Genomic DNA, 20,176 nt, shown 5'->3' with positions numbered 1-20,176 from the left:
AAATTGGAATTCACTTTACATCAATAATTATTTTCAAAAAAATGTGTAAACTTTTCAGAGAGTACAATCCTATCAAACTGTCAAAACAATTTGAATATCTCAAATTGTCCATTATAAACAATACCATTCTTTTGAACACAGCTGTGAGCAACAGATTTTGTGTGTGCTAGCAATAACTACTGGTATTCAGCTTAAATTTTGTGTGTTGTCATATATTAAACCTGAATAAAAAGCCACATGTTAATGTTGTATAGTGCTTCAAGATAGAAAATTAAAACTGTTTGGTTTTATTTTTCTCTTTGCTTTTCCCATGTATTTAAAAAAAATATTTACAGTCTGGAAGCAACCAAGAGAAATACTCTGCTTAAATTTGTATAATATTAAGCATGTGGAAATATGGAGAAACAAAAGTAGGAGTTTTCAAACTCAAAGCTGTATAATCCTTAGCCACATCACTTTCACACACTGCACACTAAAATTTTAATCCAATGGCTTTAAGTTGTTTTTAAAAAAGTTTTTCACATCATAAATTAGCAGGATGAAAATAAGCATGTTTTCTCTGCACCGTAAAAGCAACAAAAAATGTTTTCTAGACAAAAGAAATAGCCTATATTTTTTTTTCAAATCTTGGTATGTGTATGGAAAACCACAGGAAGTAAATGTATAATTCATAGCCAAAATCTGTAATGATGGTGATGTTTCCACTGAAAAGTTTAGAATTCTGTTTTAACTTAAATTTTAATATCTATAAGCAAAGAAATAAGGGTTTTTTTTAAATAAATAAAGGACAGTTTTGTCTTTGTGTGGAGATTTTTATTTTATTTAAAAAAGAGATACTAAAATTTAAGTTACTAAATAACAATTTTTGCAAATGTTTCAAAATAATGTTAAACCTTCAGAAAACTAAATGCTTCAGAATATGAAAGGTCTGGTCTGAATTTAAAAAGTTATAGATATGGTCTAAGTCTTTCAAATTTGTAAAATTAGGCTGTTAATATACAAATATTCTCTTAACAACTCGTCCTATGCTCTCCCTACTCTTCTGTTGATAGCCTATTTTTCCTGATCATTATTGTTACATAGATAGATACACATGCAAACATGCATACATATGTGTGTGTGTGATGGGGGAGAGTCTTCTGTTATGTGTTAATTTCATTGGTTAAATAAAGAGACTGCCCTGGCCCTTTAATAGGACAGAAAATTAGGTAGGTGGAGTAAACAGAACAGAATGCTGGGAGAAAGAAGCTGAGTCAGTGAGTCGCCATGATTCTCCCACTCCAGGCAGACGCAGGTTAAGATCATTCCTGGTAAGCCAGCTCGTGGGCTACACAAATTATTAGAAATAGGTTAGGTCAATATGTAAGAGCTAGCCAATAAGAGGCTGGAACTAATGGGCCAGACAGTGTTTAAAAGAACATAGTTTCCATGTAATTATTTCAGGGCATAAGCTATCCATGTGGGCGGCTGGGTGCCAGGGACGCAGCCCGCAGCTCCCTATCTCAACATGTGTGTGTATGTGTGTATTTGCAATGCAAAATAAAGCAACTTTGGCTTTTTCATCTTCCTCTAGTTAGAATGACTAAGATCAACAAAACTGCTGAAAACAAATGCTGTTGAAATTTTAGAAAGAGGACCCTGATTCACTTTGGTAGGGATGTAAATTATTGAAGCCACTCTTGATATAAGCATTGAGGATGCTCAGGAAACTAAAAATAAATCTACTACATGCCACACTCATTGGCATATGCCCAAAGGACTCAAGGACATGCTCCACAGATACTTGCTTAGCAATGTCCATTGCCACCTCCTAAAGAGCCAGGAAATAGAAACAACCTAAATGCCTTCCAACCGATGAATGAATAATAAAAATGTGGTAAATATATGGAATGGAACACTTTTCAACAGTAATTATCCATTTATTTGTTTAAAATAAAATAGTATTAATCTGAATAGCCTGTATTTTAAATATAATCTTAAAGTTATGCCGTACTACCAGCAGTATGGCTTTTAATCAGAAAAAACAACTAAGAGTAACATACTTTCCAACACTATGACTCTCTTTAGTATCCAGCTTACGGGAACTAAGTTAGATAGAATTCCTTATCAACTTCTGCATATTCAAGATGATTCCTTTTAAGAAACAGACAAAGAAAATCTGAATCCACAGTGATACTCATTCTGAAAGGCTTCACTATTCAATAGCCTTTTTAGAGAATCATGAATCTTCTACATTGAAACCCTACAAGTGGTAGTTTTTCAACATTTTTGCATAGTATAATCCAAAACCACAACAAAAGTCATTCTATAGTCTATTATATGAAGACTCGTGGATCATTTTTGCTCTTGAATTGATCTTTGAGTCTGCATTATTTTGCAACATTGTATATTATTGATTTGAGAAATACCCCCTGAGCTACAAAGGTTTAAAAAAAGTTACTAGTACCAAACTTCACCATTATAAGATACAACTGAGATCATATGTAACAACTCCATGGAACTATCTCCTCCTTAGAGCCTTTAAATGTCAAAAAGCCATTATGCTGACTTTCCCAAATTATAATTTTTCTCTTAAAACCATGCCTTTATCACCATTGAAAATACGTAAATTGTTTTAAGACAAATGGTGCAAGGTCAATTAATTCATTAAAAAATGCTTAGAAAATACACGTCTGAATCACCACACATTTAATAGTAATCACCCTTTTTAAATTTAAATTTATTCATTTCTTTTTGAAACGATCTTTCTCATTTCACATACCAATCCCAGTTCCCACTCTATCTCCTCCTCCTGCTCCCTCTACATTTCCCCCACGCTACTGCTATCCACTCCTTAGAGAGGTTAAGGCTTCCCAAGGGAAGTCACACAGTCTAGTAAACCACTTTGAGGCAGGACCAAGGCCCTCCCCACTATATCTAGGCTGAACAAGCTATCCCTCCAAAGGCTCAAAAAGTAGAAAGAAAGAAAGAAAGAAAGAAAGAAAGAAAGAAAGAAAGAAAGAAAGAAAGGAAAAAGAAAGAAAGAAAGAAAGAAAGAAAGAAAGAAAGAAAGAAAGAAAGAGCGGGCTAGTTCATCACAAAACTCAACCACACAAATTCCTTTCCTTGACAATACTGCCCAGTTTTTGAAAACAATAAATTCTTTTTTATTATTTTGTCACTTAGAGTATAAAAATAATGAAGCTTCAGTATTTACTAGAGATATGCTTAAAATCACTATTGTTTTGTGCTAAGGACATAACAGTCAGGGGAAAAAGAAGTCAGTTTTAAGTTGACATCACTGTCTTGCTTTCGTTTGAGTGGGCAACACATCCTCAACCCTGGGTTGTATTCCATCATCACTGTAAATGTTATACAGCAACAAAATGTCTTCTTTTCTCCTCATAATCACTTTAAGGATCACAGACCACCAGCAGAGAGATTTGTAGCCATTATCTGGAACACACTTTTTGTTAAGAGTACAGAAACAGTCTCATAAAATGAGATGTAAAAAAATCCCATTTGGGGCATTTTAGAGAAATAGACAGAAGGGAGAATTGTTTACAAAACAGTGTGGAGGCAATGGAATGTATATGTACCAGGAGGAAACAGTTGTTCTATAATTGGCCTCTTATGTTTAGATAAATTCCAGGTGCACCAGAGACGTAAATGTAGAAAATGATGTCTTAACAATCCCTAAGATCAATAGTAGAAATTACCGTAATGCTATAGTGATCAAGACTTCAAATCTAAGCCTCCTAAATCTTAAAAAAAGCAATTCCAAACTAACTCCTCTGTGTATATGTATGCTTGTGTAGATTGATGTTTTATTTTGAGACACTTAACAGCAGACTAGGGGTGTTTGTGACTCTCTGCATGCTCTTGGGACCCTTTTCTCCTAATGAGTTTTCTTGTCCTGCCTTGATATGGAAGTATGTCTCTAGTCTTATTGTAACTTGTTATGCTGCCATTGGTTGATATCTCTGGGAGATCTGCTCTTTTCTGAAGGGAAATGGAAGAAGAATGGATTTGGGGGACAGTGCATGGGGAGTTTGGAGGAAAGGAGGAGGGGAAAGTGCAATCAGAATATAATATATGAGAGATAAGTGAATAGATGATAGATAGATTGTAGATAGATAGATAGATAGATAAAAGAGAAAGAAGGAGGAAAAGAGGAAAAAAGAAAGGAAAGTGAGAGAGAAAGAGAGAAGATATTGGTGCTGAGAAAAGTGGCTGAAATTATTAAAGAAGTTACACTATCAAAGAGAATTCTGCTCTATTTTGGGTAACTAGGAGTGAAGTTAAGAGGGAAACATCTCATCTATTAAAGAACTCACTAAGTAAAAATTTAAATTCATTTGAAATGAGAAAGTCTAATTGATAATGCCAATAGGGGTTTCTTGTTTGCAAAGAACAGAGGGGAGTATTTCCAAGAGTCAGTTGTTTCAAGCACACAAACACTGACTCAGCTGAGGTCCAAGGGGGGCAGCCTCTATTTTGAGCTGGCAGCATTATTCACACAGTGCTGGCTTTAGAGTCCCGATGGAAGCAAGACCAAGGCGGGTGGTGTAAGTTTCTGACAAGGTTCCAAAAAAACAGAAGGCAAAATGATGTGAATGAAAATGGGAATCTCTGAGAGAACATCACAAAGCCAATGTGTGAAGTTGTAAACTTGACACCTAAGTTGTCTGGAGACCCATGATACTGAAGACACTAGGAGCATGTCACATCCGTGAAGGTAATCTGCTTGCATGGGGTGGAACTGGTTCAAGGGAGAGGCCATGAGAACTGCAGGTTTTAGAGGCAGAGAGGCAGGGTTGCCTGATTCTTTTGGAGCACAGATAATTCAATCATGATCCCCAGATGGAGAATTTGGGTTGCAACATTTGGAATGTAATATATGAGAGCAGAATAAAGAAAAAGGGAGTAATTCAATAAACGTACCAATTATTTTATTCATGTAGACCAGAATATATAATAAAGAATGTCAAAATTCAAGGGTAGCATTCAATTATATAAATTATATTTACATGCATATTATATTTATAGTAAGTGAATAAGAATGGCAAGATCATAAAATTTGAGTTTAAAAAGGAAACACAAATGAACATATTGTAGCTGAAAATTTTCTTAACATTTTAATTTCAAGCATATTCATTAAAGCAAAAGGAAATCAAGTTTATCTCCCAGTCGGGAACAGTGAGAAGCTAGCAAGATGGCAACAATAAAGTGTCAAAAATTCCTTTCAGAAAATTTTATGAATGATGTGATAGACACAAATATCCTTACATTGACTTAGCAGTGATCGAACTACAACTTACTTCACTCTTCTATTTATGGGAATCAGTACAACAAACCTACTGAGTAGATACAGAAGGACGGAGAACAAAGGTCAGCGTTTGCTTTGTATGCTTCAGATGTTGTATTTCGTACCTAGCATGTCATGCATACACACACACACTCATACACACACAGAAGCTAATGCTGATGAGAGCTGAAAGTGAATCAAATATAATTTGAAAATCAAAATATAAAGTAGACAGAGGCAGGCGGATCTCTGTGAGTTCGAGACCAGCCTGGTCTACAAGAGCTAGTTCCAGGACAGGCTCCAAAACCACAGAGAAACCCTGTCTCAAAAAAAACCAAAAAACAACAACAACAAAAAAAACCCAAAAAAAACAAAAATATAAAGTAGAAAACCAGCTATTTTCTTAAGGTAATGTATGTTTGTTTGTAATCACAAAACTAAGCATGGTAAAGATACTAAAAATTTCTTCCTTTGGTAATTAAAACAATTAAATGACCATTTTCACTTATTCAACTATAAAAGAACAATTTACTTGAATAACCCAATTTAAAAAATGGCCTCCTGAATAGAAACTGGCCTGAAGGCATCCTCTGTGAGGGTGAGCTTTCATGGTATCTGAGGCAACCATGCAACATTCCAAAGAAAGGAAGGAAGCATGCAGCAGCCTTACTTAACTGTTAACTACACCTGTTAACCACAACACTAGCATGGAACACTTACCCTAAGGGTGCAGTAGCAGTATGCTTCCCTGTGTGGTAACCAACATCTTTCTTTTTCATTTTTTATATTTATAATTCTATTCATTTCACATACCAACCATAGTTCCCTCTCCCTCCCTTCCTCCTGTTGTCCCCCACTTCCCCCCAACCCACCCTTATTCCCTCCTCTGGAAGTTATCCTCATGGATATGTATGGATATGTATCCCTAAGGCATGTATGGCCCCTCGTTACATAGGAAAAATATATGTATATATACATATGTGTATACATATAACCAACATTTTTCTAATTGGATTTAGGACCTCATTAACAAAAGACAAATCATGTCTGGGACTGGAAAGTGTAACCAACTACTCTGGCCTAGTGAAGTTAAGGATCTAGGAGATGAACCTACAACTGCTATATAAAATTAGCACCACTGAGCTCCATTCAAAATGTCTTTATACCCACAGATAAGTGTATTCCCTACCATTCATAAAGGGACTGCCTCTTTGTAACAGATAGAGACTATATTAGAAAACCACAACCAACCAAAATACAAAGCTGCAGAGCCTAGTTCCAATAGACACATCCAAAATACAACATTTGCACCTAGGCTCAGTGATCATTGTGGAAAAGGAGGCAGAAAGAGTGTAAGAAGCCAAGGAATTTGGAGTTTGCCAATAAACTGTCTCCTAGAAATGTCAAAAGCTATACCCATGAAGTCTCACCAACATGGCTGAAAAACTATAATCAACTAAGGTATGAAAGTGTGGGAGAGAAAGTACCCACAGAAGAGCACACCAACTAGATATTACATATGAAAGGGTCAGGCAGAAAACACTCAACACACACTTCCATATGTTTATGTATGTATGTAACTGATATACATATTAACTTACATACATATGTACATAAATAGCATTATGCATAAGAAGAGGTTTTATTTATGTATTATGTGTATATTCTTATCTTTCAATTCAAATAAGTCTAAGCTAAAATTATAATTCAAAGTTATATATTTCTCATTGGTCTTTTTCCTAGTCTCACTTTTAAATGAGAATTCTATATTGGAAAAGTGCATCTTTTGATGCTCTACATATGTTTATTGCTAGCCCACTGTTAATAGGTCTTAGTGCTGGGGGATCTTGAGAATGAGTTTTGCCTTCCTCTCCCAGGAATGCTAGTTTTAACACGCTTTGACTGCTCGCCACAAAAACACCAGAAAAAGGACAATGCTGCAAGGCAGAATTTCTCCCCTGTACTAGGACTATAAACATTCTGTTCCAGATGGGCAAAGCTCCACAGTAATGGGGAATCATTCTGAGTCAATGTTTCCATGAGCTTACTTTCCATGACTAATTGGCTTACTGTCCAAGTTAAAAAGCACCAAGGTAAGGTGAATGTCTGTAAGTTTGAGGCTAAAGCTGCATAGAGAGACCTTCATCTCAATAAACAAACAACAGACAGACAAACAAAAAGATACCAAGACTGAGCAGAAATGTGCAAAAGGTTGAATTCTGCTTTGTTATTGTGACATTTCTGTTTGAGATTCACTTTTTAAAGTAGGTGACTGAACACCTGAGCAATGATTTGTTGACTAGGGTAGCCATGCTCTAACAAAAAACAAAACAAAAAAACAAAACAACAAAAAAAACCTGTATTTGATTGTTATAATAGAGTCAGAGAGATGAAACTAAGAAATGAGTAGTTCAGATAAAATATAAGTTTATTCCTTCTACCTGGAAACAAAATTCCTACTTTGATATCGCAACTTTTATCAGACCATTGTGTGCAGGTATAGTGGCTTGTTCACATCTCACATAGTTTGCTAAGTCCTAAAAATTTGAGAACATCAGACCTTTCTACTACTAAGGATTATTTCCTTGAAGTATTTATTATTTAAAAACAAAACAGATGATCCAAAGGGAACATTTCCCTGTAAATTTGCCTCACCTTTAATCCTGTTATATAACTTCCCTAAACTTGACAATTAGAGAATTCTTTTTAAAAATAATTTTCTGCTTTATTTTGAGATTATAATATAATTACATAACTTTCCCCCTTTTTCCCTCCCTCCAAATTGTCCCTAGTATTCTGTTGCTGCCTTTAAAACTCGTGACTTAATATTTTCTGTTGTTTTATATATATGCATACTTCATATACATGTATATATACATATATAAATTGTTAGAGTACATTTAGAATTAGAGGACAGATATATCTTGTCATTATATATAATGTGTTACATGTCATATATATACCTATTATATCATACATACCACATATATGATAATAAAGATTGGAAATCATTACTGAGAATGAAGCCATGGATAAAGTGGTCAGAGAAAAGGCAAACCAATTATTCATTTTTAACACTTAGAAAAAATTATTGTTATTGGCGATTCAGTAAAATAAAGACCAGGAGAGGCACTTTGCGAAATTTTAAAACACGAGAAGGCAAGAAATGAAGTTTTGGATATCGCAAGAGTCTCCTATTGGACTAGAAAAGTTGGTAACACAAGGAAAATAGTGAGGAAACAAGCAAATATAATGAAGATGTGACTTATAAGTATATAAAGTATTCCATTCATAGAATAATAGACTTTTACTTATACCTTTAAATACTTGCAAATTCATTATATAATTGATAACCAAAAAATCCTATTAATTTTTAAAAGTAAACATAGCATAGATAATTGATTTAATTAACTGTAGTTATAAATATGCTTAATAGGGTGATGAAAACACAGAAAAAAAACATTGTTTAAAGACAAAATAGAAAAGAAAGTCCTTATGGGGAAATCAAGGGATAGAAAGCTATTTCTGGCTAAGAAGCTATTACTGCAGTATATGTAGTCCATAGAGGAAAAGAGAAAATAAAAACCATCTGTGAGAAAGGATAAATGAATGAGGAAATAGCACTTCTGTAATTGTATGTGCTTGCTAGGCTCTGAACTACAGAGTGTTCAAGGAGACAAAGAGAACTCATTCTTATTTTCAACAATTTCCTGGAGTTTCTTCTATGATATGATGCCATAAGTAGGATGGTAGCCTTGAGGGTAAATAACGCTTTATGGGTAATTCAGTGTTGGATCCCTAGCACTTAAATAATATAAATTTATTTTGAACAAAACTATAGTATTTGAGCTAAGATTCAGGTTTTTGTGTCAAGTACAGCTAAGCAGCAAGCTAGCTATAAATAATTCAGATCCACTATCGGGTACTTATGCAAGGATAAAGATAGTCTATGCTGGTTAACTCAAATCTGATGTGAGGCCAGCCGATGCTTACCCGCGACATTAAGTAATTGGGAATTTGGTCTCTGTGGGGGATATTCCTTTTGTTGAGTTGTTTGAGTTCAAGGCCCAGAACAGCAGTAAGCCACCAACTATTCATATTTCTTTCCTAGTATAAAGATAGAAGATCCAACACCTGCTTGGAATCTTTTACAATGGGAAGCTGTCATAGGGCATAGTTGAATCAAAATGCTTATCTACAAGAAAGTTTAGAAAATAAGCAACTCCCTGAGAACAGAATCTATCTGTTAAAATCTGGAGGTTCTATAGCTTTTGAAAAACAGGAAGTGACAGTTTGAAACAATTACTAATTCCACATGGGACAGAGAGACTATCCTGTTTTCAGATGTATGTATTCTTCAATATTTTTGTGTTTAAATCCTGTTACAAAAACAAAATATCAGCTATCTTCCCATAAATAACAGGAAAAGAAAAAAGGAAGGCACTACATTTAGGACATACTTTTTTCTTGTAACTTCCTACCTAAGTTGAAGAAAAGAAAGGTTTGCTTAGAGTACAGACCACAGAATCTCCCTTAAGGCAAGGTGGCTCCTAACAGAACAATCTATTCTGATTTTTGATATCTAGATACTACTAAAACATCTGATTATATATCTTTAAATAAGATAATTGTTCACTCAGATAATCTTGGAAGAGACATTCAAAACCTTAAAACACGGATGGGTGCTTATGTTGTTTGATTTTAATAAGAATATCACACAGATGCTGGGCAGACACTTTGAACTAAGAATTCAGCATTTCTGAGACCTAGATTTCATTCTTCCCCTGATTCTCACTAAATGAGAGTCCATTAACAAGAATTACTTTCTATTGGTTGTCAATGAGTGAATCCATATATACTCAGATCAGTCTACATAGCAAAAGCTGAGCTGGCCCCAACATTGTTTAAACTCTGAAAAAAAACATCCTGTAGCAGAAGAAAGGAAAAAGAAAAAGACCAACAATGAGATAAGGTAAACATCATCTGAGTTGGCATAATTATCAGGAAATTTGGGTACCAGTGTCATGAGAAGCTGAACCTGAAAGTCCACTTAAGGAGCATCATCCTGGACAGGTATAAAAGAATATCCACAGTAGCAATTATGAGCAGACAGTGTTCATTAGAGCATTGAAAATAAAGGTTACCCTCTTCTCTTATGCTGATATCAGGGAAAATTCTACAGAGATAGGTTCTCTCTGAATTATTTAGTACAATAAATAGACTCCTGAATGGCATAAGACTCTAGATAATACAGGTTAAATTTTTAATAAATTGTATCAGCCTGCAGTAAATTATGGCACCATGACATTTGCTTCTAATTCTGCTTTTACAGGAGGAACTACAGCTTTCTGACAAGGCGATGAAAATTTCACCTGAAAGTTTCTATGTACAAGGAATAAAGTGTTAGATTTTTATTTTTTTCTTTATACCTAGATTGCTAGGGTTTATAATTGCTAGCACGATTAAACACACTGCTACACAATAGTATATGGGTTTAAAACATTATAAACATGACTGTCCGTATCACAAACATACACACACACAAATATATGTATATGTACAGTATCACACACACTTATATACCCATTCTCATACAAACACAGAAATGCACTTATATGCTTCCTCTCTTTCTCTCTCTCACTCCCTCACACAGAGAGATTGAAAAAAAATAGAAACAGTAAAGGAAAGACATGATTATTGCTAACACTATATAAGGCTTATAACAGAAGACACTATTTTTTTTTAGTTTTTAAAACTGATCAACATATATTACTCATAACTGTGCATAACTGAAAAATTTGTCTACCTTTTCTATGAATAATTGATAGTATATTTCATAGAAAAGTAATGCATACAGATCAATGACATAAGCTTTTTTCTTAATACCTTTTAATTGACTAGATTTTTCCTTGACAATTTCATGCATGCATATAATGAACTCTGTTCACTCAAGCCTCCATCTTCTATTATTACGCTACCATCTTTTATGGCCCCTCCCCAACAAGCCCTTTTCCTACATTTCTGCTTCTCTTCTTTGAGGCTTATGATTTTAGCTAAGAGCAACTGTGAGGCAACAGGTTTAGAACTATGGAGCTTGGTGAACTCCCTGGTACATAATTGAAAGCATTGACTGTTTCTTTCCCAGAATCAATCAGCTACCAGTAGTTCAGGAGTGTGGGATAGGGCCCATAAGCTCCTTCCAGATCTATGACCGACTATTCATAGACAAGTTTTGTGCAGATTGAGTAAAGGTAACTGCACTTGCATAAGATCGTGTTTACAAGTTCTGCGTCATGCCGTCAATGTGATCTTATTTTGAAATATTATTTTAAGTTGTGTTACATTTGTTTATATTGTTTTAATGATGCAAACATGCATTGCCTTCTTTTGTGTTGCGTTTATTTAACTCTGTGAAGCTGTGTTATTTTGTTTCTCTAAAACAAAATAATTGTTCCAATAAAGACTCTGATTAGTCTAATAAAAAGTCAAACAGCCAATAGCTAGGAAGGATAAAGGATAAGCAGGGCTGGCAGCCAGAGACAATTAATAGGAGGAGAAATCTGGGAGAAAAGATCAAGGATTGAGAAAAGAAGGAGCCAGCCACCCAGCTTCACAGCCTGACACAAAATAAGAAGGAAAGACAAAATTTACAGAGATAGAGAAAGGAAAAGCCCAGAGGCAAAAGGTGGATGGGATAATTTAAATTAAGAAAAGCTGGCAAGAAACAAGCCAAGCTAAATCCTGGCATTTATGAGTAAGAATTAAATCTCCATGTCTGATTATTTGGGATCTGGGTGGCAGGTCCACCAAAGAGTCAAAAGAGTAGAATAAAACACAGCCAACTACATGGTCCTTTTTCCAATCCCCCAGCTTCTGTTTCCTTTGTACTCCCTCCTACTCAGCAAAACCTGAGCCTAAGAGTAGACAATATAAATGTCCTGTTTAGAGATAGACATGGAATATTCCACTAAGACCAGGAACAAGACAAGGATTTCTACTCTCTCCATTCCTTTCAATACAGAGGTTGAAGTCATTGCTAGAGTAATGAGCCAAGAGCTGGAGATAAAAGGGATACAGATATGAAAGGAAGAAGCCAAAGTCTCCTTATTTGAAGATAGTGGGTTCTATAAATAAATGACTCTAAAGATTCTTATCACAAAACTTATACAACTGATAAACAGTTTCAGCAAAATGACAGGATACAAAAACTAGTATCTTACCTCTATATCAATGACAAGCATACTGAAAAAGTTCAGCGGAAAATCTCATTCTCCATTGCTAAACAAATACATGAATTATTTTGATATAAATTTATCCAATTAATAAAAAACTATTTAGCAAAAACATTAAAACACTAAAAAGAGAAACAAAGGAAGATATTAGAAAATGAAAAGCTTTCGATAATCATAGATGGGTATAATTAATATTGTAAAAATGGCCATCCCACTAAAGGTAATTATAAACCTAAAGCAATTTCAATCAGAGTTACAGCGGCATTCTGTACACAAAAATTCACAGTGAAACATTAAAGACCTCCATATGCTGCATTAATTCAAGTTACATTGCAGAACCATAGTTATAAAAACAGCATAGTACTGACTCAAGCAGTACACACATATATGATCCAGCACAACTACAGACACCTGAATTTTGACAGAGTCCTAACATACACACTAGAGAAGACTCAACATCTTCAACAAATGATGCTGGAAATAGAGATAAATGTGTGTAGAAGAATGGAATTAGATCCCTTTCTGCACCATACACAAAAATCAGTGATAAAGAGACCAAGGTCCTTAGCACAAACCTGAATCTCTGAAACTGCTAGAAGAAAAATAAGAATACATTACAAGATACAGGTGTTAGGATAAAGGTTTGCAAACCAGTATTACATTTGCTCAGGAAATAAGAAAATATATTCAACAAAATTATAGAAGAAAACTTTCCCAAAATAAAGAAGGATATTCCTATAAAGGTACAAAAAGCATACAGAACTCCGAGTAGACTGGATCAAAAAAAAAAAAATCCCCTCACCATATAATAATCAAAACACAAAACATACAGATTAAAGAAAGACTATTAAGAGCTGCAAAGGAAAAAGGTCAAGTAACATATAAAAGTAAACCTATCAGAATTACACCTGACTTCTCTATGGAAACCATGAAAGCCAGAAGGTCTTGGATAGATGTGCAGCAGAAACCATGGATGCAAGCCCAGACTACTCTACCCAGCCAAGCTTTTTTTCACCATCAATGGAGAAAACAAGATATTCCAGGATAAAAACAAATTTAAAACAATACATAGCCACGAACTCAGCCTTAAAGAAAGTAATAGAAGAAAAATCACAACCCAAGGAAGCCAACAACACCCACAATAACTCAGACATCTAACAACTGTCCACCAGCACAACTCAAAGAAAGGAAATATACAAACTCTACCACCAAAAATAAATAAATAAACAAAATAACCAGAGTTAACAAGCACTGGTCATTAATATCACTTAATATCAATGGACTCCCTTCACCTATAAAAAGGCTTGGGTTAAGAGAATGGATACGAAAACAGGATCCAACATTCTTCTGTTTACAAGAAACACACCTCAACCACAAAGACAGACATTACCTCAGAGTAAAGGGTTGGGAAATGGTTTTTCAATCAAATGGACCTAAGAAACAAGCGGGTGTGGCTATACTAATATCTAACAAAATTGACTTCAAACAAAAATCAATCAGAAGAGATGGAGATGGACACTTTATACTCATAACAGGAACAATTCATCAGGATGAAGTCTCAATCCTGAATATCTATGCCCCTAACATAAAAGCACCCACTTGTGTAAAAGAAACATTACTAGAACTCAAAGCACACATCAAACCCCACACATTAATAGTAGGAGATTTCAACATTCCTCTCTCACAAATGGACAGGTCAACCAGAAAGAAACTTATCAAAGAACTAAAAGAACTAACAGAGGTAGTGAATCAAATGGACTTAACAGACATCTATAGAACATTCCACACAAATAGGAAAGAATATACCTTCTTCTCAGCATCTCATGGAACCTTCTTGAAAATTGATCACATACTCGATAAAAAAGCAAACTTCCACAGATACAAAAAAAATTTAGAAACCACCTGTGTCTTATCAGATCATCATGGAATAAAGTTAGAATTTAACAATTCTACCCCTAGAAAGCCTACAAACTCATGGAAACCGAACAGTCAACTACTGAACCACTCCTGGGTCCGGGAAGAAATTAAAGTCTTCCTTGAATTCAAAGAAAATTCAACATACCCAGTTCCATGGGACACTACAAAAGTAGTGCTAAGAGGAAAGTTCATAGCACTAAGTGCCCACATTTAAAAAAAAAAAAAAAAACCAAAAACGGAGAAAGCTCACACTAGAGATTTAACAGCACAGCTGAAAGCTCTAGAAAAAAAAAGAAGCAAACTCATGCAGGAGAAGGAGAAGACTGTAAATAATCAAACTGAGGGCTAAAATCAACAAAATAGAAGCACAGAAAATAATTCAATGAACCAATGAAACAAAGAGCTGGTTCTTTGAGAAAAATCAACAAGATTGACAAGCCCCATCCCAAGTAATCAAAAGGCAGAGAGAGAACACACAGATTAACAAGATCAGAAATGAAAAGGGGGACATACAACAGACACTGAGGAAATTCAGAGAATCATTAGGTTTTACTACAAAAGCTTATATGCCACAAAGTTGGAAAATGTAAAAGAAATAGACTTGTTTTTAGACAAGTACCATTTACTAAAATTAAATCAAGACCAGGTGAACAATTTAAATAGACCCATAAGTCGTGACGAAATAGAAGCTGTCATACAAAACCTCCCAAACAAAAAAAGCCCAGGACCAGATGGTTTTAATGCAGAATTTTACCAGAACTTCCAAGAAGAGCTGATACCTATAGTCCTTAATGTGTTTCACAAAATAGAAACAGAAGAGTCATTGCCAAACTCTTTTTATGAAGCTACAGTTACCCTGATACCAAAGCCACACAAAGACTCAACGAAGAAAGAGAATTACAGACCAATCTCGCTCATGAACATCAATGCAAAAATTCTCAATAAAATACTGGCAAACCGAATCCAAGAACACATCAAGAAAGTTATCAATTACGATCAAGTCGGCTTCATCCTAGAGCTGCAGGGCTGGTTCAACATATGAAAATTATAAACATGTCATCAAATAATTTTGTAAAAAGAAATGATGATGACATATTTGTAAAATATATCTCAAGCCAGGCAGCAGTGGTACACTCTTTTCATCCCAGCACTTGGATGGCAGAGGCACCAGATCTCACTGAGCTCAAAGCTAACCCAGGACAGTCTGGACTGTTACACAGATAAATCCTGTCTCAAAATACCAAAAAACCCCTCAAGACATATATCTATATCATACACATCTATGCATACATATGTACATGTTGAAAAAAGAAAGCAAACATGATTAAAATGCAAATATTCAAACTTTAATTTTCCCAGAGACTATTTTTAACAAATTATTTCATATCAATACACAAATACAGAGAAAATGAAGATGTTCTTTTTTTCCTCTTGCCAATGAAATGGGAAGCACTGGTTGCTTCCTTACACCTCATTCCTTCTAGGTCTCACATGGTGGCTTCTACTCTTTTAGTGACCCCTCACTGCCCCAGTGTCTGGTTATGTGACCCTTCTCCATAGTATTCATATTCTCAGCCATCTGAAAAGCACTTTTAAATATTTTCTGCAAGGATGACTCAAAATAATTACCATAGTTCAGACCTCTTCCCTAAACCCCATATTTCATCGATCAGTTGCTTGTTCTGAATCTGAACTATAACATATATAACAGGATCTATCCTACAAGCTGGTCTTAATCCATCCTCCAGCTGGTCTTAACATTCTTTCTGTTCTCTATTATTGGCAATGATATTGTTCTAGAAATTTAATTTAAACTTTATAGTCCAGGTCACCTTAATGAAAAAGAGGATTTAAATAAAGACAAAAAGTCATAGCACTGATCTTTGTTAAAATACAATAACATTTCAAAAGAAAAGAAGAAGATATCTAAAGAAAAGAAGATGATAAACCGGAGATAGAGTTCAGTTGTAGACACTTGCCTAGCATGCATGGAAACCCTGGTTTAATGCCCAGCTACTCCTCACCACTGCTAGAAAAACAAACCAAACAATAACAACTAGCCTCATGATAGACTCCATTTGCTAGTTTCCTCATCTATGTGTTTGGTTGTGGTTTTGAGATACGGTTTCATGGAGTCCAGGTTGGCCTTATATTCACTAGCTGTATACGAAGCTAGCTATAAAACACTGATCCTCAACCTCTACCCACTAGAGCTGAAATCCCAGGTGTGTAACATAATTCCCATCAGTTCTTCTGATAGAATTAGATAGGATTTTCTAAGTGATGAATTGGTAACATAGTCATTTGTTTATTTTTCACGTTTTCCACAAAACTAAGAGATCACACTTAGGTTCAGGAAATCATGGTGGAGTCTTGGGACTCAGTTTAAAGTCACAGTAATGAGTGTGTTATAGTACAGAGAAAAGACACAAAGAACATAGGCAAAGGGGAGTAAAGATATGCAGAACAATGATTCACACAGGGTAAGTTTAGTTCTACCGGCATGGAATTGTGACAACTACTAGGAATGTTGTCTACCAAGGGACATTAGAGACCCACTTCTGCATCATTCACTGGGAGTTAGTCATCCTGTCTCATCTATGTCAAAATGTCAGTCTGCCAAGTGTAATATAAGTGTTCACCATAAACATAAGCAATTTAGGCACACGAGACCCTCAGCAGTGAGTAAATGGCAGAGATAATCTTGAAGTTTCAATCCCCAGATGTCAGTGAAGGAATACCTCACTGTAGACGGATCCATAGTGGTGCTCTGGAAATGAATGCCATTTCAGCATTCTTCACAACTAGACCTCTTCTCTATGGCACTGAATCACAACTGTCTTGTTTATGCTACTGTGCTTCTGCCAAGTGCAGCATTATCACAAAAATTTAAGCAAAATATAAGAGATATAATTTTAATTCTGAAGACTTTATAAAGAAAAGGTAGGCTCTGTACCATAACACAAAATAACAAAAGAAATATTGTTCAATAATTAACTAGGACTTCTCAAATAAATAGAGAACTGCATGTCCTGGAAATGTTGAATTTAAGTCATCTAAAAGATTTGAATAACATCTCAGGAGAAGAAGAATAAACTACCCGTTTAAAAAAAAATCATTAAACTAAGACATTAGTAGCCTCTAGTGGAATATCACAATTAAATCATTACTATGTCATTTTTCCATAGAGAAAGTGCTGTAACAACTTACGGTATATTCCAAACATAGTTTTAATTGAGGTACTGTGATTAAATGTGGGGGGATGGTGGTATTTAACTTTTATTATAGTGCTTCTTCTATAACTTTAAAGGCTTTCTTGATTTAAACTAACACCTTTACTGTTATTAATCAATATTGATTTCCTCCAAAATTTACAAATCAAAGGCGTTTTATAAATGTCACAGCTGAATGGTAACATGACATCTTCTTTTTATAGGTTTCTTAGGGGAATTTTTTTTCACAATCATTCTCAATCTTGTTGAAAGAGAAGCGGTAATTTCTTTAATGTCTTTTATAATAAAATATAATCTAAATTAACAGTGTTGCATACACTGCAGAGTATTAGAAATGTAATAAAAAATAAATTGCTCTGTTCCATTCACTCCACAGCTGCAATCTACCGAAGCTGTATTTAATTCATTCATAAGGTAATCAAATGAACTCCTTACATTTAAAGAGAAAAACAATATAAACCCGGCACACTTATGGAATACCAGTGTGGGAAATACTTCTATATTTTAGAAATTGGGGTTCAACCTAAAGGTCATATAGGAGAGCAGCCAGCCACTGGCTCTTACCTCTACCTCAGTGTGAAAATGGTGATCCTGCCCCCAGGAATCTGAAAATGAGACTACTACTGAGAGCCGTTTCTTCCAGTTTTATAATCCTCTCTAGGACTGGGTTTAAAGGTTTGCACCACTGGGATTAAAAGCACGCACTGCCCAGTTTCTATGACAAACTAGTGTGGCTACTGGGTTTAAAGGCGTGTGTTACCGCTGCCTGGTCTGTAAGGCTAACCAGCGGGGCTGTTTTACTCTCTGATCTTCAGGCAAGCTTTATTTATTAAAACACAAATGAAATGCCACTACAAATACTTAGGAAGGCCTTACCCTGGCCCATGCTTTAGTAATACCACATATGGTCCTAAAGATAAATAATGTCAGTTAAGTGTTTTATTTTATATCCTAGAAAAGCAATTTTTCCCAAGCACCCACATATTAGTATATGGGGGAGATGGGATTCCCACCATCTACATCCAGAGTCCCTGCCCTGTGTTCTGGTATTAAAATGAAGATCTTGCTTAACTCAAGAACACTGTCAAACTACTAATAATAAAATAAAAGTTGATGGCTGTGTTTTAATTCCTGGTGGGGAGAGCATACTTGATTAAACATTTCTGATTTGTTTATAAAATTTCGTATATGTATGCATTTTTCACCAGATTATTTTTCTTAATTGAACCCCCAAAAGAATAAAATACAAAGTACTCCAATACAATATATTGCTGGAGATTTGTGGAGTGGATGATGTTCAGAAAAAAAAAAACAAAATAGCAAAATTAGAATAGCAACTTGAACGTAAGCTGAGCAAAGCTCAGTGAAAATAGCTAGAGTAAATCATACACAAATGTAAATGTCTAAGCATAGAATTCATATGTGAGAGAGATCATGGATTTTTTGTCTGATATTGGTTGTTTACCTTGATGCAATAATTTCCAATACAAGCATTTTCATGAACATGTCATATTACTTCTAGCTAGCTAGGATGCCTTCCTGCAATTCAGAGTCCATAAGGTACAACAAAATACATTTATGTGACTCTTGTGCATGAACATTGTGAAGCTAAATTATACAACCAAGAATTAAGAAAACAATTAATAAAGAGAAGTGATATATTTTGTGAGGAATCTGGTTTTTCTATAGTTGAAAGACATAGTCTTTATTGTTAAGAAACATACTGTTATCGAATTAATTATTGATTTATTAGATCATAAATAGTATTTTTATTGAGTTACAGAAGGAAGATACTTTTCATTCCAATAGAAGCGATTCTATTAGTGGTCACCTGCATTGGCATTAATTTTTGGTTTTCTTCCCACATAGAGACTTAGAAATTTTTTACTGTAGCTTTTGCAAACAAGTTTGAGTGGATTCTATCACTTGTAACTTACTGAACTTTAAACTCCTCCCATTATTTTCGCCTTCCCTCTATCAGATTTATCTTCAAAGCCAGGCTTAGTGGAATAAAAATTAGTATCAGAACTCCAAAGCTACATATCAATATCTTCTGCCCAAATGCAGCTCTTTTTGGATCACACTGTCTCCTGTGGCCAGGAAGTGCATCATGATCACCATAGCTACAAAGAAACACCAGAGCTCCAACTGCCTAGGACAATGGACATGTTTGCTGGTGAGCAACAGTACTTAAACATAATCAGGGAGCTTGGATTCTAATTCATGGATTTTAATGGGAACACATGAAATTTTATAATTTAGAAGGAATTCAGGGACTGGAGGGAAATAAAATTCTCCACAAAGTGAAGAAGCCTTGTTTAATTAAAATGAACCATTATTTGAAATTTTGGAAGACGCAACAAAGTGCCTCTGCAATACTCATAGAGCCTTCAGCATGTTTTTGCATGAAAGCAAATTATTATAAAGGAACTTCATCCAGGACTTAAATGATCAGTACATTTTCCTTCAACACTTTAAAAAGAAGTATTTTCTTGAATATTTAATTA

General features: G+C 34.9%; 1 protein-coding gene across 5 annotated transcripts in view; it reads right to left on the bottom strand.

Moving 5' to 3' along the window:
- Mdga2 (MAM domain containing glycosylphosphatidylinositol anchor 2) overlaps window positions 1-20,176 on the bottom strand; it is a 716,330-nt gene that overhangs the window by 325,521 nt on the left and 370,633 nt on the right. The gene's annotated exons all lie outside the window — the stretch shown is intronic.

The sequence above is a fragment of the Microtus pennsylvanicus genome, chromosome 14 (genome assembly GCF_037038515.1).
Source record: "Microtus pennsylvanicus isolate mMicPen1 chromosome 14, mMicPen1.hap1, whole genome shotgun sequence".
Taxonomy (NCBI): Eukaryota; Metazoa; Chordata; class Mammalia; order Rodentia; family Cricetidae; genus Microtus; species Microtus pennsylvanicus.
Note: the sequence above shows the minus strand (reverse complement) of the source record. Positions and strands in the feature narration are given on the sequence as shown.